This window comes from Hemitrygon akajei, chromosome 23 (genome assembly GCF_048418815.1).
Source record: "Hemitrygon akajei chromosome 23, sHemAka1.3, whole genome shotgun sequence".
Lineage (NCBI taxonomy): Eukaryota > Metazoa > Chordata > Chondrichthyes > Myliobatiformes > Dasyatidae > Hemitrygon > Hemitrygon akajei.
In genome coordinates this window covers 48101358-48127677 of record NC_133146.1, presented here as the reverse complement: position 1 = coordinate 48127677, position 26320 = coordinate 48101358, and the positions used below count along the sequence as shown (strand labels likewise).

The window sequence follows — 26320 nt, the reverse complement described above, 5'->3', positions numbered from 1 at the left end:
TCACGATATTGTGGACGCGATCAGACCAGACCCTGGCACCTGGGAGATAAACTAACATTTGTGTTTATTTCCTGTGTCCTCAGAATCACCTGTCTAACCCCCTAACTACAGAGTCCCCTATTACTGCTGCCTTCCTCCTCTCCCTACCCTTCTGAGTCACAGGGCCAGACTCTGTTGCTTCCCCCAGGTAGACTGTTCCCCCCCCAACAGTACTCAAATGGGAGTGCTTATTGTTAAGGGGAACAGCCACAGGGGTACTCTCTAGTATCTGACTCTTGCCCTTTCCTCTCCTGACTGTTACCAACTTATGTGTCTCTACTTGCCTATAGCTCCTCTCTATCACCTCCTCACTTTCCCCAACCAGACGAAGGTCTTCGAGCTGCAGCTCCAGTTCCCTAACTCAGTCCCCAAGGAGCTGCAGCTCGATGCACCTAGTGCAGATGTGGCCGTCCAGGAGGCTGGGAGTCTCCTGGACTTCCCACATCTGAGAACCAGTACAGAACACTGGCCTCACAGACATACTTCCTGTTTCTATTCCTCATGGGTAATTTACCTCGCCTTGACCCATTATCACCGAACCTTCCACTCTGCCTCAGATCACTCTGTCGATGACTGCTCCACTAGGCAGTGTCTCCCTTTTATGCCTGAACCTTCCCTGCTATGTATCACAATTGGTGCTCTGTTTATAGCTGCTGATAGACCACGTACAATGGACAAATGCTCTTGAAACTCCCTTTTTAAATAACCGCTGCCGACCTGTGAGAAATCCCTCTTGGTAAAGCTATAAATGACCCTGATCGTGTGACTAGTCAGAGGCTTTTTCCCAGGCTGAAATGGCTAAAACAAGAGGACACAGTCTTAAGGTGATTGGAAGTAGGTACAGAGGAGATGTCAATGGTAAGTTTTTTACGCAGAGAGTGGTGAGTGCGTGGAATGGGCTGCCAGCAATGGTGATGGAGCAGAAATGATAGGGTCTTTAAGAGACTCCTGGATAGGTACATGGAGCTTAGAAAAATAGAGGGCTATAGGTAACCCAAGGTAATTTCTAAAGTAAGTGCATGTTCGGCACAGCATTGTGGGCTGAAGGGCCTGTATTATTCTGTAGGTTTTCTATATTTCTATATAATAAAAAAGCAGAAATGGGTGTACTGTAAATCACTCAATGTTTTGAAGATATAATCTACATTTTTGACTTTTGAGTAAACAAGCAAGCTTTTTTCACAAGATACTCATGACCCAGTTACTCCTCTAATAGTTCTTCATTTACATATGTTAATTCTTATTCATAAGATTGTCATACAGTGATAAATATAATACGGAACAGGACCTCTGATCACTGAGTCTCAATGGACTGACTTACACTTATTTACACTCATCCCACATTAATACCACTTTATATTCTCCCCACTTTTTCATCATCTAACCCCAGATTCTGCCATATATGAATACACAATGGCCAATTAACCTAGAGACTTATGCAGCTTGGGGATGTAGAAGGAAACTGGTATACCTGGAAGGGACATACATGGAGTTCTATCGATGTGTAGTGGAGAATATATTGACTGGCTGTATCACAACCTGGTAAGGAAACACCAATGCCTTAGAACAGAAATTCCTACAAAATGTAATGGATTAGGCCAAGTGCATCTTGGGTAAAGTCCTCCTAACCATTTAGCACATCTACATGAAACGCTGTCATAGTAAAGAAGCATCCATCATCAGAGATGCCCACCACCCAGTCCAAGCTCTCTTCTCGCTGCTGCCATCAGGTAGAAGGTACAAGAGCATAGGGACTCGCACCACCAGGGTCAAGAGCAGTTACTACCCCTCAGCTATCAGGATCTTGAGTGAAACGGGACAGCTACACTCACTTACATCATAATTGAAATGTACATATACTAATGATTGTGCAATTTATTGTCATCTGCACTCAGATAGTTCATTGATCCTGTTGTGGTTACTATTCTATAGATTTACTGAGTATGCCCACAAGAAAATGAAACTCAGTGTCGTATATGGTGGCATGTATGTTCTTTGATAATAACATTTACTTTGTACTTTGTACATGGTCAGAGGAACAACGTGTAAACTTCATACAGACAACACCTGAGGTTGTGATTAAGCCCAGGTCTCTAATGCTGTGGCAGTAGTTCTACTAGCTGTGTTACCCTGCTGCCAAATGGCAGCATTCTTTAAAATGCTATGCATTTTTTCTTGAGTAGCAGACAGCACAATGAAAGAGACAACTTGACATGGTTTTGCTCACTCTTTTTTTCATAGGTCTCATTTCTTGTTGGGATCTGAAAAAAAAACACAACAGCTGTTAATACTTTGCTTAATGTAGCACTATCCAACAGTAATTCTGCTCAAAGAGCCAGTAGAATTTTCACTTGTAGGAAACATCCCCAGTCCAGTTCTCAAATAGGCTTTGAAACAGCACACACAAAAGGGAAATCTGTTTACTTTTCCCCATCACTATCCTGAGATCCTTGAGATTCTGTCATCCTTTTCATTGCCCCACCTGAAATGCCACAGAATGGTTTTTCAACCAGAGATGAGCAAAATTAGGCCATTTCATCTCTCTGCCATTTCATCATGGCTGATCCATTTCCCTCTCAGCCCCAATCTCCTGCCTTCTCCCTGTATCCCTTCATGCCCTGACTAATCACGAATCTATCAACTTCTACCTTAAATATACCCAATGATTTGGCCTCCACAGCCACCTATGGCACCGAATTCCACAAATTCACCACTCACTAGCTAAAGAAATTTATCTTCATCCCATTTCTAAATGGACATCCCTCTATTCTGATGCCGTGTCCTCTGGTCCTAGACTCCCCCAACATAGGAAACATCCTCTCCACTTCCATCCTATCGAGGCCTTTCAACATTTGATAGGTTTCAATGAGATTCACCCTCAATCTTCTGAATTCCAGTGAGTACAAGCCCAGAGCCATCAAGCACTCCTCATTTTCCTGAACCTCCTTGGAACCCACTCCAATGTCAGCATATCCTTTCTTAGCGAACAGACCCAAAACTGCTCACAATTCTCCAAGTGAGGCCTCACCAGTGCCTTATAAAATCTCAACATTACATCCTTGCTTATATATCCTAGTCCTCTTGAAATGAATGCTAACATCACATTAGCCTTCTTCACCACCGACTCAATCTGCAAATTAACTTTAGGGAATCCTGGATGAGGACTCCCAAGTCCCTTTGCACCTCAGATTTTTGAAAATTCTCTCCATTTAGAAAGTAGTCTACACTTTTATTTCTTCTACCAAAGAGCATGACCATACACATCCCGACACTGTATTCCATCTGCTACTTCCTTGCCCATTCTCCTAATCTGTTTAAGTTGTTCTGTAGCCTCTCTACTTTCTCAACATTACCTGCCCTTCCACCTATCTTCGCAACATCTGCAATCCATGCAGGTCTTTCTTCAAACTCTCTGCTTCCTCAGCACTATCTACTCTTCCTACCTTTGGATCATCTGCCAACTTTGCCACAAAGCCATCAATTCCATCATCCAAGTCAGTGACGTACAAGATAGAAAAAAAGCAGTCCCAACAAAGACCCCTGCGGCACACTACTAGTCACTGGGACCAACCAGAGAAGGCTCCCTTTATTCCCACTTTTTGCCTCCTGCCAATCAGCCAATGCTCTATCCATGCTACGATCTTTCCTGTAATACCATGGGCTCTTAACTTGTTAAGCAGCCTCATGTGTGGCACCTAGTCAAAGGCCTTCTGAAAATCCAAGTACACAACATCTACCTTATTTTCTTTGTCTATCCTGCATTTAATTTCCTCAAAGAATTCCAACAGATTTGTCAGGCAAGAATTCCCCTTAAGGAAACCATGCTGACTTCAGACAATTTTATAACGTGCCTCTGGGTACCTCAAAACCACATCCTTAGCAATCAACTCCAACACCTACCCAACTACTAATGTCAGATTAACTGGCCTATAATTTTCATTCTTCTGCATCTCTCCCTTCATTTGCCATTTTCTAGTCCTATCCCATTCTTGAAAGATGATTACCTCCACATTTACCTCCACAATTTCTTCAGCAACTTCTTTCAGAACCCTGGGGTGTAGACCATCTGGTCCAGGTGACTTATTTTCCTTCAAACTTAATGATGTTGGTCTATTTAACTTCAGTATTCATGCGATTAAAAAAATACCAAGGCATTAATGTGCAAAGCTACTTGCTACAGAAACTCACATAGAATAACATCCCATGAGAAGCTACATTTCTCTTTATTTATCATCCATTTTTGAATCCTGTAATCTGGAAGGCAAATACATAAGTTGAGACTCCCTTTTGCTACCTGACTTTGCAATCTAATATACTCAATTATGGCACAAGAGCCACAATCTAACAGGTATTAGAAACTGAGTGCTGAGAAAGTCTTAGCAGGGGTCAATTATCATAGATTGGAACTTTGCATTCCACTAAATAATGCTGTCCTAGTTATTTTTTTAAAGAATTGTCTATGGTTCGATTCTGTTGAATTTGCTGATGGCTGGCATCAACTCAAGTTGGAACAGGATTGCTGTCAATATCTCAACCAGCATGAACATAGAGGAAAATAATTCTATTTTTGTTTCAGAGCATTTGTAATCACATTATCACAGCCAGTGTATGGTTTCCTCTTTAGTTATCTCAAGGCGATTACATCATTGCTCCGTTTTCAGAATTTAGGAAACAGAAGTGATCATGTGAAACAGTTCTGCTTTTGTGAAGATGGCTTGGAGTTCCTCTTCCAATAGTGCAAGAAAGCCTGTGATGTCTATTATAATTGTATAACCATATATTCAAGAAATGACATTATTCTGCAAATTTGCAGATGACACAAAGATTAGGGTGTAGTGAATAATGAGGGAAGCTATGAAAGCTTATAACATTATTTTGATGGGCTGAAAAAAGTCAGAGGAAATTTAATGCAAGATAGGATATACTATATGCAGTGAATGGCCGGGCTCCAGGATATGCTGAAGAACAAAGAGACCTAGGCATACAGATCCATAATTCCTCGGAAGTGGCATCACAGGTAGATAGATTCATAAAGAGATCTTTTAACACGTTGGTCTTCATAAATCAGGACACTGAGTACAGGAGTTAGGATGTTATCTTGAGCTTATACAAGATGTAGGTGAGATGAAATTTAAAGTATTGTGTTCAGTTCTGAACAATTACCTACAGGAAAGATGTTAATAAACTTGAAAAAGTGCAGAGAAAATTTACAAGGATGATGTTAGGTCTTGGGGATCTGAGTTAGAGAAAAAGTTTGAATAGGTTAGGATTTTATTCTCTGGAGTTCAAGAGAATGAGGGGAGATCTTATAGAGCAGGGATTCCTAATGTGGGAATCCAGGCAACATCCTTGTAAATCTCCTCTGCACCCTCTCTGTAGTTTCCACATCCTTCCTGTAGTGAAGTGACCCCTTGGATAATGGTCCATGGCATAAAAAAAAGTTGGGAAGCCCTGTTATAGAAGTATACAAAATTACAAGGAGTAGATACAGTATAGCAAGCTTTCTCCCCTCCAGTTGGATCAGACTAGGACTAGAGGTCATTGCTTTAGGATGAAAGGTAAAATACTTAAGAGGAATCTGAGGGAAAACTTTTAGCTCAAAGTGTGGAATGAGCTGCCAGCAGAAGTAGTAGATGCAGGTTTGATTGTAACATTTAAGTAAGTTTGGATTAGTGCATAGGCTTGAGAGGTTTGGAGGGATATGGCTTGGGTGCGGGTAGATGGATCTAAGCAGAAGATCAGATCAGTATGGACCAGATGTCTGTTTCTGTGCTGTAGTGCGCTTTGACTCTATTCGGTGGAACGCACAGTGTCAGACTGTGATAGCAGCCCCTGCTAAATCTGTTAACGTGGCTAGAAGAAGAAACAGATCAATGGAATGATGATCTGTCCAGAGACGTGACACAAAATATTTCACATACAGCAATGACTGTGAAGATCTTCTACCAAGATCTGTCAAGATCTGCAGAAGATGAGGCCAGAACTTCCCCTTCCTTTCCAGCCCTGATAAAGGGTGTAGGTAGAAAAGTCGACTCTGAATTCTCCTCCATAGATGCTGCCTGACCTGCTGAACTCCTAGAGTATTTTGTGTGTGTTGCACCAGAACTGGGCAGTTCCTGTGCTTTGCTCCTACTAAGCTTATTCTGACCTTGAGACACTTCCACTGAGCTGGTGGATTACTCAGGGCATCTAATCAGCTTTACCAGCTCATGGGTTGGAAAATCTACCTGTTGTGTTTTTGACAGGTGAAGCCTGGTACATGTACAATGATCCTGTAAGTGGAAGAAATCCAGAAGTTGAAAAACTAAGCAGATTTTTTTATTTGAGTTAATTAAATAAATTTAAATGATTTTTCTTAGTTTAATTACAGTCTGTTCATTATTAGTTTTTTTAATAGTGTTAATTTTTAAAAATCTAGTTGATATCTGGTGGATCTAGAGTTGGGCCTCAAATCTGCTCCGTCAATACACAGTGCTATATTATGCTGCGTTAAAACCAATGAACCAGGCTTTCAGCAGGAGACTGTGATGAACAAAACAATGCACTTGGCACAGGTAACCAATGATGTCAGGACAGAGAACAATCTGCTACAATACCCCTGAAGTCCTACCTTTAAATACATAGAAAACATAGAACATAGAAAAACTACAGCACAATATAGGTCCTTTGGCCCACAATGCCGTGCCGAACATGTGCTTACTTTAGAAATTACCTAGGGTTACCCATAGTCCTCTATTTTTCTAAACTCCATGTACCTAAGCCTCTTAAAAGGCCCTATTGTATCCGGCTCCACCACCATCGCCAGCAGCCCATTCTGAAAGGGTCACTCACCACTCTCTGCATAAAAAAACTTAACACTGGCATATCTTCTGTACCTACTTCCAAGCACCTTAAAAATGTGCCCTTTCATGACAACCGTTTCAGCACTGGGAAAAAGCCCCTGACTATCCACATGATCAATGCCTCTCATCATCTTATACAACTCTATAAGGTCACCTCTCGTCCTCCGTCACTCCAAGGAGAAAAGGTCAAGTTCACTCAATCTGTTTTCGTAAGGTATGCTCCCCAATCCAGGCAACATCTTTGTAAATCTCCTCTACACTAGCAGTGACTAGTGGGGTACCGCAAGGCTCAGTGCTGGGATCCCAGTTGTTCACAATATATATTAATGATTTAGACGAGGGAATTAGATGCAGCATCTCCAAGTTTGCGGATGAAACGAAGCTGGGCGGCAGTGTTAGCTGTGAGGAGGATGCTAAGAAGATGCAGGGTGATTTGGATAGGTTAGGTGAGTAGGCAAGTTCATGGCAAATGGTATGTTGGCATTCATAGCAAAAGGATTTGAGTACAGGAGCAGGGAGGTTCTACTGCAGTTGTACAAGGCCCTGGTGAGACCGCACCTAGAATATTGTGTGCAGTTTTGGTCCCCTAATCTGAGGAAAGACATTCTTGCCATAGAGGGAGTACAGAGAAGGTTCACCAGATTGATTCCTGCGATGGCAGGACTTTCATATGAAGAAAGACTGGATCGACTAGGCTTATACTCACTGGAATTTAGAAAATTGAGGGGGGATCTTATTGAAACGTATAAAATTCTGAAGGGTTTGGACAGGCTAGATGCAGGAAGATTGTTTCTGATGTTGGGGAAATCCAGAACGAGGGGTCACAGTTTAAGGATAAAGGGGAAGCCTTTTAGGACCGAGATGAGGAAAAACTTCTTCACACAGAGAGTGGTGAATCTGTGGAGTTCTCTGCCACAGGAAACAGTTGAGGCCAGTTCATTGGCTATATTTAAGAGGAAGTTAGATATGGCCCTTGTGGCTAAAGGGATCAGGGGGTATGGAGAGAAGGCAGGGACAGGGTTCTGAGTTGGATGATCAGCCATGATCATACTGAATGGCGGTGCAGGCTCGAAGGGCTGAATGGCCTACTCCTGCACCTATTTTCTATGTTTCTATGTTTCTACACCCTTTTGATAGTTTCTACATCCTTCCTGTAGTGAGGTGATGAGAACTGAGCACAATACTCCATGTGGACTCTGACCAGGGTCCTATATAACTGCAATATTACCTCTCGGCTCTTAAAATGAATCCCATAGTTAATGAAGGCCAATGCACCATATGCTTTCTCAACCATAGAGTCAACCTGTGCAGCAGCTTTGAATGTCCTATGGACTTGGACCCCAAGATCCCTCTGATCCCCCACACTGCCAAGAGTCTTACCATTAATCCTCTATTCTGCCATTACATTTGACCTACCAAAATGAACCAACTCACTCTTATCTGGGTTGAACTCCATCTGCCAGTTCTCAACCCAGTTTTGCATCGTATCGATGTCCTGATGTAACCTCTGACAGCACACTATCCATAACAACACAACCTTTGTGTCATCAGCAAACTTACTAACTCATCCCTCCACTTCCTCGTCCAGCCATTTATAAAAATCACGAAGAGTAGGGTGTCCCAGAACAGATCCCTGAGACACATCACTGGTGACCGACCTCCATGTAGAATATGACCTGTCTACAACTGCTCTTTGCCTTCTGTGGGCAAACCAATTCTGGATTGACAAAAGAAGGTCCCCTTGGATCCCATGCCTTCTTACTTTCTCAATAAGCCTTGCATGGGGTACCTTGTCAAATGCCTTGCTGAAATCCATCCTTCATCAATGTGTTTAGTCACATCCTCAAAAAATTCAATCAGGCTCATAAGGCACGACCTGCCTTTGACAAAGCCATGCTGACTATTCCTAGTCATATTATGCCTCATCAAATGTTCATAAATCCTGCTTCTCAGGATCTTCTCCATCAACTTACCAACCACTTAAGTAAGACTCACTGGTCTATAATTTCCTGGGCTATCTCTACTCCCTTTCTTGAATAAGGGAACAACATCTGCAACCCTCCAATCCTCTAGTACCTGTTCATACTGATGATGCATGGATCATTGCCGGAGGCACAGCAATCTCCTCCTTCGCCTCCCACAGTAGCCTGGGGTATATCTCATCTGGTCCTGGTGACTTATCCAACTTGATGCTTTCCAAAAGCTCCAGCACATCCTCTTTCTTAATGTCTACATGCTCAAGCTTTTCAGTCCACTGTAAGTCATACCTACAATCGCCAAGGTCCTTTCCATAGCAAAGTATTCATTAAGTACCTATGCTATCTCCTTCAGTTCCATATACACTTTTCCACTGGCAGCTTGATTGGTCCTATTCTCTCACGTCTTATCCTCTTGCTCTTCACATACTCGCCCTGGGGTTTTCCTTAATCCTGCTCACCGACCTTCTCATGGCCCCTTCTGGCTCTCCTAATTTCATTCTTATGCTCCTTCCTGCTAGCCTTATATTTTTCTAGATCTCTATCATTACTTAGTTTTTGAACTTTTCGTAAGATTTTCTTTTCTTTTTATAGACAATAGACAGTAGGTGCAGAGTAGACCATTCGGCCCTTCCAGCCAGCACCGCCATTCACTGTGCTCATGGCTGATCATATACAATCAGTACCCCGTTCCTGCCCTCTCCCCATATCCCTTGACCCCGCTATCTATAAGAGCTCTATCTAACTCTCCCTTGAAAGCATCCAGAGAGTTGGCCTCCACTGCCTTCTGGGGCAGAGCATTCCCCATGTCCACCACTCTCTGGGTGAAAAAGTTTCTCCGCATCTCTGTTCTAAATGGCCTACCCCTTATTCTTAAATTGTGGCCTCTAGTTCTGGACTCACCCATCAGCGGGAACATGCTTCCTGTCTCCAGTGTGTCCAATCCCTTAATAATCTTATATGTTTCAATCAGATCCCCTCTCATTCTTCTAAATTCCAGTGTATACAAGCCCAGTCGCTCCAATCTTTCAACATATGACAGTCCCGCCATTCCGGGAATTAACCTTGTGAACCTACGCTGCACTCCCTCAATAGCAAGAATGTCCTTCCTCAAATTTGGAGACCAAAACTGCACACAATACTCCAGGTGGGGTCTCACCAGGGCCCTGTACAGCTGCAGAAGGACCTCTTTACTCCTATACTCAACTCCCCTTGTTATGACTTGATTTTCAACAGCTTTTGTCCACCACAGTTCCTGGACCCTACCATCCTTACCCTGTCTCATTGGAACATACCTATGCAGAACTCCACACAAATATCCCTTGAACATTTGCCACATTTCTGCCGTACATTTCCCTGAGAACATCTGTTCCCAATTTATGTCTCCAAGTTCCTGTCTGACAGCTTCATGTCAAACACTTACTCCAATTAAACACTTTCCTAACTTGTCTATTACTATCCCTCTCCAATGCTATGGTAAAGGAGGTAGAATTGTGATCACTATCTCCAAAATGTTCTTCCACTGAGAGACCTGACACCTGACCAGGTTCATTTCCCAATACCAGATCAAGTACAGCCTCTCCTCTTGTAGGCTTAGCTACATGATGTTTGGAACCTTCCTGAATACACCTAACAAACTCCACCCCAGCTAAAGCCCTTGCTCTAGGAAGATGCCAATCAATATTTGGGAAATTAAGATCTCCCACCACGACAACCCTGTTATTATTACAGCTTTCCAGAATCTGTCTCCCTGTCTGCTCCTCAATGCCCCTGTTACTATTGGGTGGTCTATAAAAAACACCCAGTGGAGGTATTGAGCCCTTCCTGTTTCTAACTTTCACCCACAGTGACTCAGTAAACAATCCCTCCATGACTTCCTCCTTTTCTGCAGCCATGATACTATCTCTGATCAGCAGTGCCACGCCCCCACCTCTTTTGCCTCCCTCCCTGTCCTTTCTGAACCAGCTAAAGCCTGGCACTCTATGTAACCATTCCTGGCTCTGAGTTGATAGACAGTCTTTACTGTTTGATTGTTCAATAAAAATATTTCTGAGAATTTATAACCTTATTAACTATAATTTACAAATCTAATTATGTTTAAGTTGCTAATATTTTCCCAGCAGCGTGTAGAACTATCATCACAATGTGTCCCAATTATAGCATGCTGTGTATACTTTTCTTTAATGTCCAGAAAATAGTATCATTTCACCAGATGGATGATAGTTCAGGGAGAAGCTGCGTGTGTTCAGCAAATGAGCATGTTATTTAGAGTCCACATATAATAAATATTTAGCATTGTCTATAAATGCAGTGATGTAGCCTAGCTGAAAAAGGTTAATGCTGCAAGTTGTCAAGTTACATCTATGACTGACTTAAAGTGGTGCGTGTGTGTGTGTGTGTGTGTGTGTGTGTGTGTGTGTGTGTGTGTGTGTGTGTGTGTGTGTGTGTGTGTGTGTGTGTGTGTGTGTGTGTGTGTGTGTGTGTGTGTGTGTGTGTGTGTGTGTGTGCGCGCGCGCGCGTTTGTTCACAAAATTATAGCTCCAACCTGACTTGGTCACGGTGATGATCTGCAGATAACAGAGAGTTATTTTGAGTCATTTTCAGGGCAATGCCCATAATTAAATTTTGTAATTAACCGTTTTGTTGCTTCCTGGAAGTGTTTCACGTACAGTTCATAGAAAATAACTTTTAACAGATATAGGGCAATGTGAAAAATGTAGGGATTATGATCTTTAAATCCCGTCTAAGCAAATACATCTTTTATAAAAAAAGGACTTGCAGCTTTAGTCTGAAATCCACTTTCAGTTTTAAACTACAGTAAAGTGCAAGTACTTACCTCAGCGATTTTTTGTGCAAGAAGAGGGAGCTGATTTCGGGAAGCCTTTGAAGATGTTGACTGAGTCTGATAAGTTACTGACCACAGCAGCACTGAGGTCCCTTGTGAAGGCCTAGAGTAAATAAAAGGCAGTTCAAATTGCAATTAATGCATGGAACAGTCCAATCATTTCCCCGGTCAACAGTAACAAACAAATACTTTTCCAAGTTAAGAAATATTAGAAAATATTTTCATTTTCACTTCAAACTGGAAGGAGTAGTACTAAAGTTGATGCTTGCTATTGAATGTGATTTAGGTTTGAATCTCAGTAAGGTCACAGGATCTGAGAGTAATGCCTCAGCTAAGGTGAGAAATAAGCTGATATTTTTGAACCATTAATAATCTGTCATTTCTGTAATATTTTCTTCCATACCTTGTGCAGAATTGCTCTGGTTAATTGGGATGTGTGATAATTCATTGAGAAACTAAATGTTTGCTGAAAATGAGAAAGATAGAAAAAAACTGCTTTAAATTTGAATTTAATTCAAAATGAAAGATATTCACAGCTCGCTGAAGTCTATGCTGTCAGATTTTCTCTGGCTTAAGCTTCCTAAAGCTTCTTATGAACAGCAAATGTTTGGAAGAGTTTAATTTGTTTTAGTTTTTTAGACATTAGGGGAAGTCAGAAGATATGTTGTCACACAAGTAGATGGTACTAAGATAAAAGATTAGACATTAGACATCAGTAGTGGAGCAGACATGGGCAGTTAATAGCTTTCTCTTGCTTCTGTGTCTTGGGTTCTTCATTAGTTCCCAGTGAAGATAAATTAAAATATTTCATCAAAATATAGTTAAAATATTCTCTTTTTTAGTTTGGGTTGCTTTACAATGCAACTTCAATATTTACAGATCCCCGAAAATGCTGCTTAAGATTTTTCTGGCTTCGAAAGTGTTGACAGCATTGTTTTAGGCCGCCTACAATTATTTTTTAAGATGATGCACCGCCTTGGTGTTCTGAATGTTAATAATGAAAGAAGAATTCGGAAGCTGCCAATGAGCACGCATGAGCAGAGCTCTGGCTTAGCAAAATGAATTAACATGATTGGCTGGAGTTTAAATTTATGTATCTTTGGGAAGATCTTAGATACTGCTTAGGCCTTAGTAGGTTAGGAATAGATGTGCTGCAAATAAGGTTGTTTATTCACTTCTAGCAGCAGAGAAATTCCTATAAGTGAAAGTCAAAATATTGCAGATACAAGACATCTGAAATTTTAAAAAAACAGAAAATGATGAAAATATTCAGCAAGTCCACAGCACCTGTGATGTTTCAGTGTGAAGAAGTGGAAATGAGAACAGTTTAGTTTTAAGATGCAGTGTTTTGGGGATTGTCATATCCAACCTTTAACCAAAGAATGTGGTGGTGGTTGTTCACTATGTCCAACAATGACAGGAGAGAGTTTTTAAAGTGGAAAAGCCATTGCACTGAGGCAGTTCCGCTCTCTCTTAGAAGTCCAGCTCCAGTGGTATGAGCAAGGGTCACAAACTGAGGTCTTCCTTGATTGCAGTTGATGACCATGACATCTTCTGTGCCTTGTCTTGCCCTTCACTTTCCACGGAGCTTTGTAGTGTCACCTTCCTAGACATTGGATCTCACTGTGAATCGCATCCGCCTAGTCTCTTGGAGCTGATATCACATGCTAGGACAGGCATGTCCCTGTCTCATCAGGGTATGTGGCCGTCAGCTACCATCACCTGGGTTAGCCTGCCTGTCGAAGCGGTGCCCAGGGAGGAGTAGCACCTCTGGTGAAGGGGCTTGTCATGTCCACATGCTGGGGCTGTTCACTCACCTTTGGTCACCACTGGACACTCAGCTCTCACCTGTGTCTCCAAGTAGCTGTTTGCATGCAACAGCCGCCACACCCCAGCAGATCAAAGAATAGTTAATACAATCATACTGACAGCTCATGCGATGTTTCCGCCCTCTGCCTCTTGAAAACGCAATCTCACAGTCAGTCAAGCTGTGAAGTGTTGCGAGTTGGAGATGAGCAACAGAGGCCTCTGAGGGATTCATTTTTCTTGTGGGGCTGTACGGATGGATGAAAAGGGAGTGCAGACATGGAAATGTAAATATCAAGTGTCAAGACCCCTTGAGCATGTATCTGACCCTGGTCATATTGCTACAGAGTGTTCCATTCAGTTGTTCCTCATAGAAAGGAATCATTTGGGGAAGCATCATTCATTAATTATGAGGCATCCAGCAGTGACCTTCATAGAATATACTAAATTTCCTATGGGAAAAGGAGATGGTGGATCCAGTTGGATGTTTCCCTTCCAGGCAATCAGCCTCATTTGGCAAAATACCTCCAACAATATGTTCATATGAACATGATGATCTTGCTTGGCTGGTGGTGATAAGGGCTCTCCCTGTCAGATCATTCAATTACAACTGGAGTTCCAGTTACACTGCACACTGCTCTCCAGAGAGTTCCTGCGGTGTGGGGGAATGACAGGGAGAGACCGATACCCATCTCCTTCTGGAATGTACATTTGCCAAGAAGGGGTCTAAAAGGGTGCAGCAATCTTTGTTGAATTACTGCCTAAGGTTGCTTGTCTTCCAGCGCATGGTATTTTTTATGGCCATGTGTTCTCTGCTGAAAGCTGCAAGTCCCAGAATAGTGGTAGAATTCTGGTGTAGCTCCTACATAGCTGGAATAGAGTAAAAACACAGACTGAGGCTCTCTTACATGGTGGTACTGGAACCCGTGATTAAATACTAAAAAAAACTCTTAAATTGTGGAAAAGTAAACTGAATGAAATGCTGATATGATGTGATAAAGGAAAACAATTCTGCAAAATGGCCTTCTTCTGGGTTGTGTCTTTACAAGATGGATGACCCCAGCCATTATCAAGCAGCATCTATAGAGGGGAATTGTTTCAGGTTAAGAACTTCCAGCATATTCCATCCTGTTTACTCTCTCACCCCCTGCTTTTCTCCTTATCTTCACATCACCTCCCTTGGTTTCCCTCTTCTTTCCTTTTCCTTTATGGTCCACAGTCCTCTTCAATTAGATTCCTTGTTTTTCAGACCTTTACCTCTTCCACCTATCACCTTCCAGCTTCTTGCTACGTTCCTTTTCCCCACTCATATACCTTCACCCTCACCTGGTCTCAACTATCACCTGCCAGCTTGTACTCCACTCCTCCCCTATTTTCTGATTCTGGCTTCAGTCTTCTTCCCTTCTCGTCCTGCTGAAGGACCTCCGGCCATAAAATTAACTGTTTACTCCCCTCCATGGATGCTGCCTGACTTTCTGAGTTCCTCCGGAATTCTGTCTGTGTTTTATCACCCAGTGTTTGCTTCGTTTAAAGAGATGCCTGTTAAAGATCACTTGTGGGGTTTTGTGAGTCTCCTCTCATTTACTGAGATAATCAAATTGTTGTCATAGTGATTCGTGCTACTCAAGCTGCAGCTGGTCCACAGTTATCACTGTGGTCACGGAGATCCGCATGTATGGAAGCATATTATATCAGGAAATTGTTCATATCAAATATTGACAAATTTAAATTCATTCAACTGACTTGAACCATGGTAAGGAGTGGAATTTGAATGCAAAATAAGGAAGAAAGGCATGGCACTCAGAGCTTTGTGCCTGTAGTGTAATTTTCTTCATTAGTGTACAGGTAAATGTCAAATATTCTTTCTTGATCTTCATGAGGGATTGTAGCAGATGGTTTGAGTTGCAGTATTAATTTATGCCCAACCCTATGGAAAATGCAAGCCACTTGTGCTACAGAAAACTGCGGACAGAACAGTCCTTCCTGCATAACCATACAAACTTTGAGGTTATAATTGTTTTGTTAGTTTTAGGTGTGTGAGTGTGTGTAACCTTTTCCTAGTTTCTAACTACAGCTATTGGCATTAAGCCAACTCAAAATTTTGGCCCTGAGCATTATTTAATTGCCAGTGTATTTTCAGAAGAGCAATCTGCTGAGGTAGAGTAGCAGTGTTGTGAGGAGGGTACTATAAATTCTTGTTGTCACAATTTGATATTTACAGTATGCTGAGTTCCTTTACAGTCATTTGGAAGCCATCTCTTCTTCTTCTACTTCAGTTTAAATTCAATTCATCAATCTCATTCCCCAGTTGAAAACATTTTAAAGTTGGAAGACTGTTCTGGTTTCTAGTGGCCAATTATCTCAGCATCCAATTATTGCTGCAGGACTTCTTTCAGGCAATGTCATTGGCTTAGCCATCTACTGTTGCTTGTCCATGTCTTTCCCTCTTCCAGAAGGTCAGAACAAGGGATTTGTTGATGATTGCTGTGTTCAGCTCTATTCACATTTCTCAGATAATAAAAAATACAGTAAACACTCTGGAAAGAGAAGCAGTTAACAGTTTAAGTAAATCTTCCAAGCCTTCAAGTTAATCTTTCATCAGAAATGTTATGCGTTAGATTATGTGACGTTCAGGGAAAATACGAGGGGGAATTAATATCAAATGAGAAGGCTTGTGATGGGGTGATTATAGCAGAGATTAGATGAGAAGGGGAGAGTGAAGGGAAGATGTTGGAACTTCCACAAAGCAGCTAATCATTGCCAGGCACTGTTGTAACACATTAATAATGTCACTTGGCATTCTGCATGTAAATTGTACAAGACAATAAGGACCATATTGAGACAAGTTTTTAAAATAAATTATTTTAAAGTGTAAATGGAGGTTGCTCACCATATATCACCATATATCACCATATATTAATTTAAAAATCTGTAAATCTGAAATTTAAAAAAACATAGATCAGGCCACCATATGTGGAAAGAGAAACAGCTACTGTTTCAAGTAGAAGAGCCTTCATCTGATATCCAGATGCTAATTGGCCTGAAACATCAATATGTTTCTCATTCCAAAAGCGCTGCCTGACTGCTTAGCATTAACAACATTTTCTATTTTTATTTAATTACTTCTGTCCTTGCCTCTTCACTTCTCATCATCTTGTGTCCGTGAGCTCAGTATAACTCAGTTACTTGACCATACGAAACTACCACTGACCTCAGAAAGGACCCTGTATTTTTGCCTGTTCAGGGATGGCTGTACTGGCCCAGCCGTCGCTGTCAACAGGTGTGCTGATCCTGCAAGACCCGGCCATTGTGCTGGTGCAGGCCTAGTCTGCTGAGCGACCAGAAGAAGAGGATGGCAGCAGATGGCCTCCTTGTGAAATGCTGCCTGGCTCTGCCTTGTGTTACAATTCACCCAAGGATCCACTCCAACAGCTCGCAGCTCACACAGAGAAGCCTTGTGTGCCTGAATACAACTAGGCCTTGTAGCCATTTGGAGATGCAATGCTAATTAACATTACTATTGTGCTATAGTAGTGCCTGTCAAAGATCATCTGACTTTCCATCTCACCAATTTCCCTTTGATATTCAACATAAGAAATATATGAAGCAAGAGTAGGGAACACTGCCCTTTCAGCCTGCACTATCATTCAGCAAGATCACAAATAATTTGAACTATTCCTTCAATTCCATTTTTTTGCCCAGTTGCCATAACAACTACAGCCCAAAACTGATATTTTACTCACCCAATGACTTAGCATTTGCATCTTTCTAGATCAGAGAATTCCAAAAATTCACATTCATCAGAGTGAAATTCTTCACCTCTTACAATGCACTTTGACAATGCTGTAGGTGAGCCGATTCCAGCACCAATTCTTCCCAGTTTCATTTCTTCCATGTGCCTATCCACCCAGGAAAACATCCCCACAACATTTACCCCATCTATCATTTGCTGAACCATATAGTATATATTGCAATGAGATCAATTTTCAGTCTTCTAAATGCAGCTGAACATTGCTTCAAACAACATAATTTACAATCATAAAACAGCTCCTTTATCATGTGAATCCATCTAATGAACCGTATCTGCATCACCTCCAAAGCAAACGGATCCTTTCTTAACTCTAAAGTGTCATAGGAAGTCTTCTCTACTCTCGTACTGCCATCTCTCTTGCTCTAAAGACCTTTTAGAACATTATCATTTTTTCCTCTTCTCCATCCTCCACATATCCTGAAATTCAATATTCACCAGAAAATCACTTGAATTCATAATACCTTCAAATGCTGTGGGATGGAAACATTGTTTGCAAAGTTGTTCCACCACATGGGTGGCAGTAAAATTCCTTGCAGTTGTAAAGGCACAGAAAAATCTTCCCTTTTTCCCATAGAGTGCTCCAGAAGCATATCTGTCAGTGCAGTTGAGGCTTCACAATGACTTACGTGGATTGTGGTTGAATGGTCGTTTCTCTTATCAGAGGGGGATACTTTAGTTAATTACAATAGATACACTTCAGTGCACTCCCGATACACTTATCAACAGATTCTTCTCTAACTCCATCTAGAAGTTTGCAGATGACACCAACATTGTGTGCTGTATCTGAAATAATGATGAGTCAGTGTACAGAAGGAGTACATGATGGACTTCAGGAAGAGGGATGGTGCACATGGTCCTACCGACATCAATGCTGCTGAGGTCTGGAGGGTTGAAAGTTTCAAGCTTGTAGCAGTGAACATAAATCCAAACATCAAAATGCCTCTCCTGGTCCAATCAAGTAGACCATGGCTCAATGAAAGCAAACCAATGCCTCTACTTCGTCAGGAGGCTAAAGCTTGTTGATATGTACTCTTTGGCATGTAGACACAGCTCAGCTCAGCACGTCATGGAAATCAGTCTCTCTTCTGTAGATTTTGTATCTACTTCTCACTGCCTTGTTAAAGCAATCAACATAATCAAAGATCACGTCTTTCCTGTGCGTTCAGGCTTCTTCCTTCTCCCATTGGGCAGAAGATACAAAAACCCTGAAAGTGGGTACCCAGCAGGCTCAGCTTCTATCCAACTGTTTTAATGATCTCTGGTATCCATAAGATGGTCTGTTCAGATTCAGTTTATTGTCATTTAGAAACCACAAATGCAATGCAGTTAAAAAATGAGACAATGTTTCTCCAGAATGATATCACAAAAGCATATGACAAAACAGTCTACACTAGAAAATCCACATAACGTTTGGCAATCCCCAATCCAGAGTCCAGAGAGGCTGTTGCGTATTAATATCGCACTACCGTCTTAGCACGTTCCCCGGAAAGAAGCTCCAAATCCACCAGACAAACAAGACCAAAAACTAAAGCTACAAGACCTGCACAAAACCACATAGTTACAACACAGTTCACCTCGCAATTTACCTTATTTTGGCCTTGCACCTAATTCTGGCCTTGCATGAATAATTCACACTTAATATTTGCTCCTGATGAATAAGGGTAGCATCTCCTGGACCTATAATTCGACATATGAGATACAGACATAAGAATCACACACCAGGGTAAACTGACAAGTTTCTCTTAAACACAAAATGCTCTGCAGATGCTGGAGTCAAAGCAACATGTATAACATGCTGGAGGAACTCAGCAGGTCGGGCAGCATCCGTGGAAACGAACAGTCAACGTTTCGGGCCGAGACCTGCTGTCCTGATGAAGGGTCTCGGCCTGAAACGTTGACTGTTCGTTTCCACGGATGCTGCCCGACCTGACAAAGTTCTCCTGTTCAATCATGCTTTAGTACATTAACTTTCTGCTTCAAGTTTTTTCTTAACTTATTAGACTTTGAAAGAAAGTCTTTTCCCTATTGTGCATTGAGATGCTTCAGCAAAAACAATGGAGTTGTCTTATGACTGAAAATTATGCAGATTGGACTTAAGAAGAATGACAGATGATCTTAATGAGATATAGAAGGTTCAGACAGAAGTTGACAGGGTAGGTGAATATGAAGATGTTTTATCTGGGGCAACAGGGCAAGGGGAAAAGCAAACTGAGGACATAGTCTTTCGATTTGATCATTTTAGCTTAAGATTAGCACAATTTTTTGCACAGTAACAGACCAACAGTTGCAATAAATTAGAAAGAAAAGGACTTGAAAACATAGATCATATCATTCTTGATTTTATTGAATGCTAGTGCAGGTTCAAAGAGCACTGTGCCGTACAGCTGCTGCTTGTACTTCCGTATATTATCGTGTCCTGATCTTTATTTTTTAACAGCTGGTTAAAGTTGTGCATCTCCTGCTCATGACCCAATGGCAGCAAAGTGCAGAGGTGTGGTTATTAGTTCAAGTTCACACCTCTGTACTTACACAGTATCCAGTGTAAGCTGTGATACTTGCCAGCCAGAGCGTGTATAGATATTCTCCATCCAAGAGATGATGCACTTGGCTAGGGTGTATTGTTCCCAAGTACATGTCATTGCCTTCAAGAGGAGAGATGAACAATAATGAAACACTGTTCTTTAAATTTAAGGAGAACTGAAAAGCAAGTAGTTATTGCTGATTGTTACATACTCAAAAGGCTGCAGTCTTAATTGGGAAGTCAGCATGCGGTGAGTTCTGTTAGCTTAGTTTTGTATAGTCCATCTTATCTTCCTTTCCCTTAAAGTCAACAGAAATCCAAAGAACATGAAAACTAATTTGAAATCTCACCAAATTTATATTTTATTCCAGGATAGAGAGCTCTATTGTCATAACATTTCCAGCAATATGAATACCTTTGCAACAATTTCCTGTCAATTTGTATCTGAATGTTTTTTAAAATAAAATCTCATACAACACCAGTAATCAAGTATCATGTGAATATGTGAGTTCGAGGAATGGGGACTGCTGTGGATTCAGCTATTTAGTTGAACACTTTTGCAACATTTCCAACAGATTTGTACCTCTTTCATACTTTACACAGCTACATTAATTTGTACGGGTAATTGTGAAGTGCAAACGATCAATTTGGTCCTTACCATTATGACAATTATAAGCTAAAGCTGTGATTGAGACACAAAAATACAACTGCAGATTCTGTGGATCAAAGAATACGTACACGACACTGGAAGAACTCAGCAGGTCAGGCAGCATCTGTGAGAAAAGAGTAGCCAACGTTTTGGGCCGAGACCCTTCATCAGGAATGGGGTTGGGGGGAGAGAGGGCCGAAGCCCAGTAATAGAGATAGGGGAGGGGGAAGGGCTAGAGGCACCAGGTGGAGAACCAATCAGAGGAAGGATAAAGGGGGGAGGGGATAAGCATGAAAGAACTGTAGAGATAAAGGAGCAGAAAGTTGAAAGGGGAGAGGGGCAGAGAGGGACCTAGGTTGGGGGGGGGGGGGGAGTGGGAGGGAATTACTGGAAATTGGAGAATTCAATGTTCATACCACCAGGCTGGAGGCTACCCAGACGGTAGATGAGGTGTTGCTCCTCCAACCTGAGCTTGGCCTCATCGTGGCAGTAGAGGAGGCCATGTATGGACATATCTAGATGGGAATGAGAGGCAGAGTTGAAGTGGGTGGCAACCGGGAGGTCCTGTTGTGACTGACCTGCTGAGTTCTTCCAGCGCCGTGTACGTATTCAGCTGTGATTGAGGTTTGTTCAATGAATACGTGTATTTTGTTGAGTGCTCAATGTAACTGGGGGGAAAACTGCTTTTGCAGATGAACAAAGAACATTGGTTGATGAAGTGAATGATGGTTTTAAATCACCACTTCTCAGAAATCTCATTACCACTGCAGAGAGGACCAAAATAACAGTCACTGTATTGCGACATCACCATGGAAACAGTTAAGAATATCTAGGTCCCAAACAGGCTATATTTCTGTCTTTCCTTTGTTTGCTTTTGGCTTTTAGAGGCTTATTGCTTTTATCTGTTGGTAGACAAAGTACTGTCAGGCCTTGCATAGATTCATCAATATTGCAGTTTTTATATGAATTGCAGGGCAACTTTTTCAGGTCTTTTTCTCAGTGGAAGCTTGAGGCCATGAATATTACAGCTAAGACTCACCTTGCTAGTTTCATTGAGAGTGCAGTGAGTGTCATTTGCCAGATACTTTAACATTTCAGCATGGGTTTTGGATTAATCTTTGACTAATCAGAGTTTGTGCATTTGGGAGAGCTTGGACACTTTTTCAGGAATTACCTGCGTGGAACGCAGGGTGCCATGCTCCATCCGATATCATCTGGCAGAGAGGTGGAGAGGAGTCATCTGCCAAACTGCTACCATACATCCTTACCCACAACAAGCCCCAACTCTACAAAACCACCCTAGATTGTTCCCCGCAGAACTGTACCTTGTAGTTTATGATATGAAATGCTCACTCTGAGCACTGTGGCTTGGTTAGCAGAACCCTCAAACCGCTGTGGCCCTTTCCATCAGCATTCTCAGGAAATCAGCTGATGCATTCCATCAGCCACTTTCTGCTATCTGGCAATTTATAAATAGGAGGTGTTAACAGTGTGGATAAACTCACAGCCCAGAATAACCAATCACGCCTGGGGTTGAACAAATTAATTGTATTTATTTCTCCCAGAATTTACTGTAATCTAATTACCTGTCATCTCTTTTTTTCCCCCCTTTCAGGTGGAATTCACAGTCTATTAGATGGTTCCGTTAATTTCAGACTCATTTGCTGCTTTTGGGTAATAAACGAAGCTGTGGTATTGAACCTGGCCTGACAGTGAAATGTGCTGCTGATGCTACATTCTTCATAATGAGAATGCAAACAGGGATACCTGTTTCAGCTGAACTTCCGTCTTCTCTCACAAAGGACTGCTGAGAGTGCAAAACGTGCCTATGTACTGGGAAAGAAAGATCTGTAAAGAAGATTCCTTAACTATGAATTTAAAAGAAGCCTTTGTTTGAGTCTTATGTTCTGCAACCCACAGCTACTTGTAAGTGTTTTAATTAATGCTTTTATTATATTCTATTTTGGGATGCCTAGCAGTATATTGGAAATTTCACAAGCAGTGCATGGTACTGCTCTGAATAATGCTCACAGAAGCAAAACTGTATAAATCCAACAGAGCACAGGCTTTTAATATAATACACTTTACCTGATGAATTTACAAAGCAGAAGGTGTTGCACATTCATTTTGAAATCTTCCTTTTGATTGTTACATAGGAAAATGCACCAAAATATAAATTGTCCCTTATTCATATGAAAATGGGAAAAGCTAAATCTCTTACTATTATCAAATAACAGGGTAAATGGAGATCTCAAGTGAAGAAAATATGTTTATTCATCTTGGTGACTTGACTCATGTAAATTAAAAAGTCAACACTCTTTAATTTAGACATTGATTTACAATGCTTGCAGTTGCTTGAGAGGAGTCTGCTCCAGCAAACATAGGTGCAGCAATAGAATGTGTTGCTTCGTTGTCAATCCGCACAGTGGGTAAATTGCAGCCCCTGCCTCTGAGTCTGTCATTAATTTTTAATTTTTTCTGTACAGATCTTTTTGCCCTTCCATTTCTTTGAGTTGTACTTCTGATAATCTGCCAAGGTTCAATGGGGATGGAAATTTGACTTGGGCAGTAGTGAATTTTCAGCATATTTCACAACCCACCTGGATTTCTGGTAAACAAGCTTCAATGTGTCAGAAAGTTAGGAATGGAGTGTTATGGAGCAAATTGTATGCTAACATCAAATTTGCATTTTTACTCAAAGTAACATTACTTGTGTTCATGATTTATATCTGATGATGTATGCAGTATATAAGGTGAAATTTCTCACGATAAAGCTTAGTGATTTGCGGATTGAAAAATGAAGCTATAGCAGTGAATAATTATTCTGTATCCCTTTACCATGTGATTTGTAATCTATGAGATCATGAGATAGAACATAGTAATAGGACAGCACAGTGCAGGCCCTTCAGCCCACAGTGTAGGTTCAGCCAACCTATATAAACTGATACCACAAACAATTAACCCTTTACTCTTATATTGCCTATAATCCTCCATTTTTCCAATATCCATGTGATTATCTAAGAGTCTCATAAATGTCCCTATTGCATCTGCCTTTACTGCTACTACTTACAGAGCATTCTACCACCCTCTGCGTAAAGAAACCTACCTCAGACATCTCCTTTAAACTTCATATCTCTCACCTTAAACTGATGTCCTTTGGTGTTGGCTAGTTCCACCCTGGGGAAAAAGAATAGATGGATATCCCTTTAGAACAGAGATAAGGAGGAATTTCATTAGCCAGAGGCTTGTGAATCAGTGAAATGCATTGCTACAAATGGTTTCAGAGACCAAATTATTTATTATACTTAAAGCAGAGATTGATACGTTCTTTATTAGGAGGGCCATTCAAGGCTAGAGGGGAAAGGTCAGAGAATGGGGTTGAGAGGGAAAATAAATCAGCCATGATTGAATGGCAGAGTAGACTAGATGGGCCAAATAACCTAATTCTTTTCCTTCGTCTTGCAGTCTTATGGCCTCTCACTGTCCTTCACTCCAAAGAAAAAAGGCCAAGCTCATACGACCTTTCCTCATAAGACATGATCTCTAATCCAGGCAGCATCCTGGTAAATCTCCTCTGCACCCTCATTTAAGCTTCCACATCCAATGTGGTGAACCGAACTGAACATAATCTCAATGTGCGGTCTAATCAGAGTTTTATAGAGCTGCAATATAACCTCACAGCTTTTGTGCACAGTCCCCGATTAATGAAGGCCAACACATAATGCTCTTTCATAACCACCTTTCAACCTGCGTGACAACTTTGAGGGATCTTTGGACTTGGACCACCTGATCTTTCTGTTCCTCCATACTGCCAATAACCTTGAACTCCAGCTTCAAAATCGATCTTTAAAAGTGTATCACCTCATACTTTCTGGATTGAACTCCATCGGCCATTTCTCTGTCCAGTTTTACATCTTATCAGTATTCCTTTATAACTTCTGACAACCATTTACACTCTCCAGAACACCATCAACCTTCATTTTCTCTGCAAACTTACTAACCCAGCCTTCCACTTCCTCATCCAAGTCATTTATAAAAATCATAAGGATTAGCGGTCCCAGAACACATCCCCAGAGAGTGTAATAAATATGGTACTCTAATGCTTGCCATTTGGAAAGCCTTGTGCCTAACTAACTGCATTTTGTATTTTGAAAACTTAAAAACTGTACTTTTGATCACCCTCCATAAATATACAGTTATTCATATCATTGTTGTATCAAGTCTCCCCATCCAATTCTCCTGCGCTTGTCAACTAATTTTGTTTGATAGCTAAACATTGTCTTGATTTTGTAGTTCTTATCCTTGGGTTCAGTTCACTCAGTATCTGACTCCTCTATTTTATCAGGTTCTCTTCCAACCCCAAAATACCCTGGTGTATTTGCTGCTCAAATTCTGATGTTCTGATCATCTTCAAAATTACCACCATAGCAACCAAGATCCTAATCTCTGGAATTTGCTCCTTAAATTTCTCTGTCACTCTGCACTTCTTCCACCTTTAATATGCCCATTGAAGCCATTTGCCCAAAATCTAATATCTCAAAATCTGTGCCATGTTATTTTTTATTATTGTGTTCTTTATCTTAGTGTGTTTTTATATGCTGCATTAGATTCAAAGTAACAAATATTTCATTCTCCTTTATATTTGTATATCGGAAATAACATTAACCAGTCTCGAATCTTGAATGGGCAAGTAGCCTCTTTACCATTGAGGGCATTTTCAAAAGATGACACTCTGAAGTGCCTTGGGATATTTTACTACCCTAAAGGCAGAATATTAATGAAGGTTCCTGTTGCTGTCATTTAATGTGCTTCCTGTAAAGCATCTAAACTCTTTCCTCACTATCCAGTGTTGAAATCAGGGATACCTTTCCTCATCCAAATTAGGGAAACCTTTCCTTTGCAATGCCAACAGATTTTCTTTTGGAAGAAAAACAAATTTCCCAACTAAACCCAGGAAAAAAACCTCATGCTTTTTCCAAATTGTTATTGTAATACAGCAAGAAAGTAAATTCTTGACTGGTTTGAACTAATAAAATTGTCCAAATGTAAAGCCTTAAAGGAAATTCTTGTGCTGTCAATTTGTTTGTTAATATTGTTGGATCTCAGTTTACTTTCTGACCCTTAAGTTTTTCTGGGAGCAAAATGACGAGCAGTCTTAATTCCAAAGATAGTTAATTTACAGTACAAACATGCAAATACTAAGCAAACTAAATTAAGAGCTGAGAAACAATGCTGAGAGATAAATGCAAGACAAAAGAATAAAGAAGCCAAGAATCCAAGATGACTTCTCTGAAAAATCTAGTATTTTTATAATAAAATAAAGAAAATTCCTTAGATACGAATGAATTAGTTAATAGGTTATATAATTAAAACAGTTACATCATGTGGATAATGTGTTAATACTTAGCTAATCAATAAAAAGAAAGGTGATAAACTGTTAGTTTAGCTTTCTGCCAGTGGGTGTGGGAAATACATGAGTTTGTTAAAAAGTACCAATTGTTATAAAAAGCGTTATCAAAAGAAAATACAGTGGTTTCTGACATAGTCGTGAAAAATATCCTTGTTGGAGTGCAAATCTCTCAGCTCTAGCTGCATGATGGTGACACGATGCTGCTTTGTTATTCAGCTTGGCCAAGATTGTCATTGTATTACTCTACTTACAGCCTGCATCATCAACAGGAAAATAAGCTGTCCAGAAATGTGTCCTGTCACCAACATTGGAATGTGGTTTCAGCTCTTCATTATTCACCTTCTCTAAAATACAGTTCCATCCATTGCAGGAAACAAAGTTTCAGAAAGTGAATACAAAGTACTGATGCAATTAGATTGTG

At 40.9% G+C, this 26320-nt stretch overlaps 1 protein-coding gene across 4 annotated transcripts in view; it reads left to right on the top strand.

Moving 5' to 3' along the window:
* The window catches only part of ptprea (protein tyrosine phosphatase receptor type Ea), a 293967-nt gene that overhangs the window by 88915 nt on the left and 178732 nt on the right, over positions 1–26320 (top strand). For all 4 annotated transcript variants that reach the window (XM_073027577.1, XM_073027574.1, XM_073027576.1 and 1 more), the window contains exon 3: positions 22105–22415. The gene's annotated coding sequence lies outside the window, so the exon portion shown is untranslated. The remainder of the gene's footprint in view (positions 1–22104; positions 22416–26320) is intronic.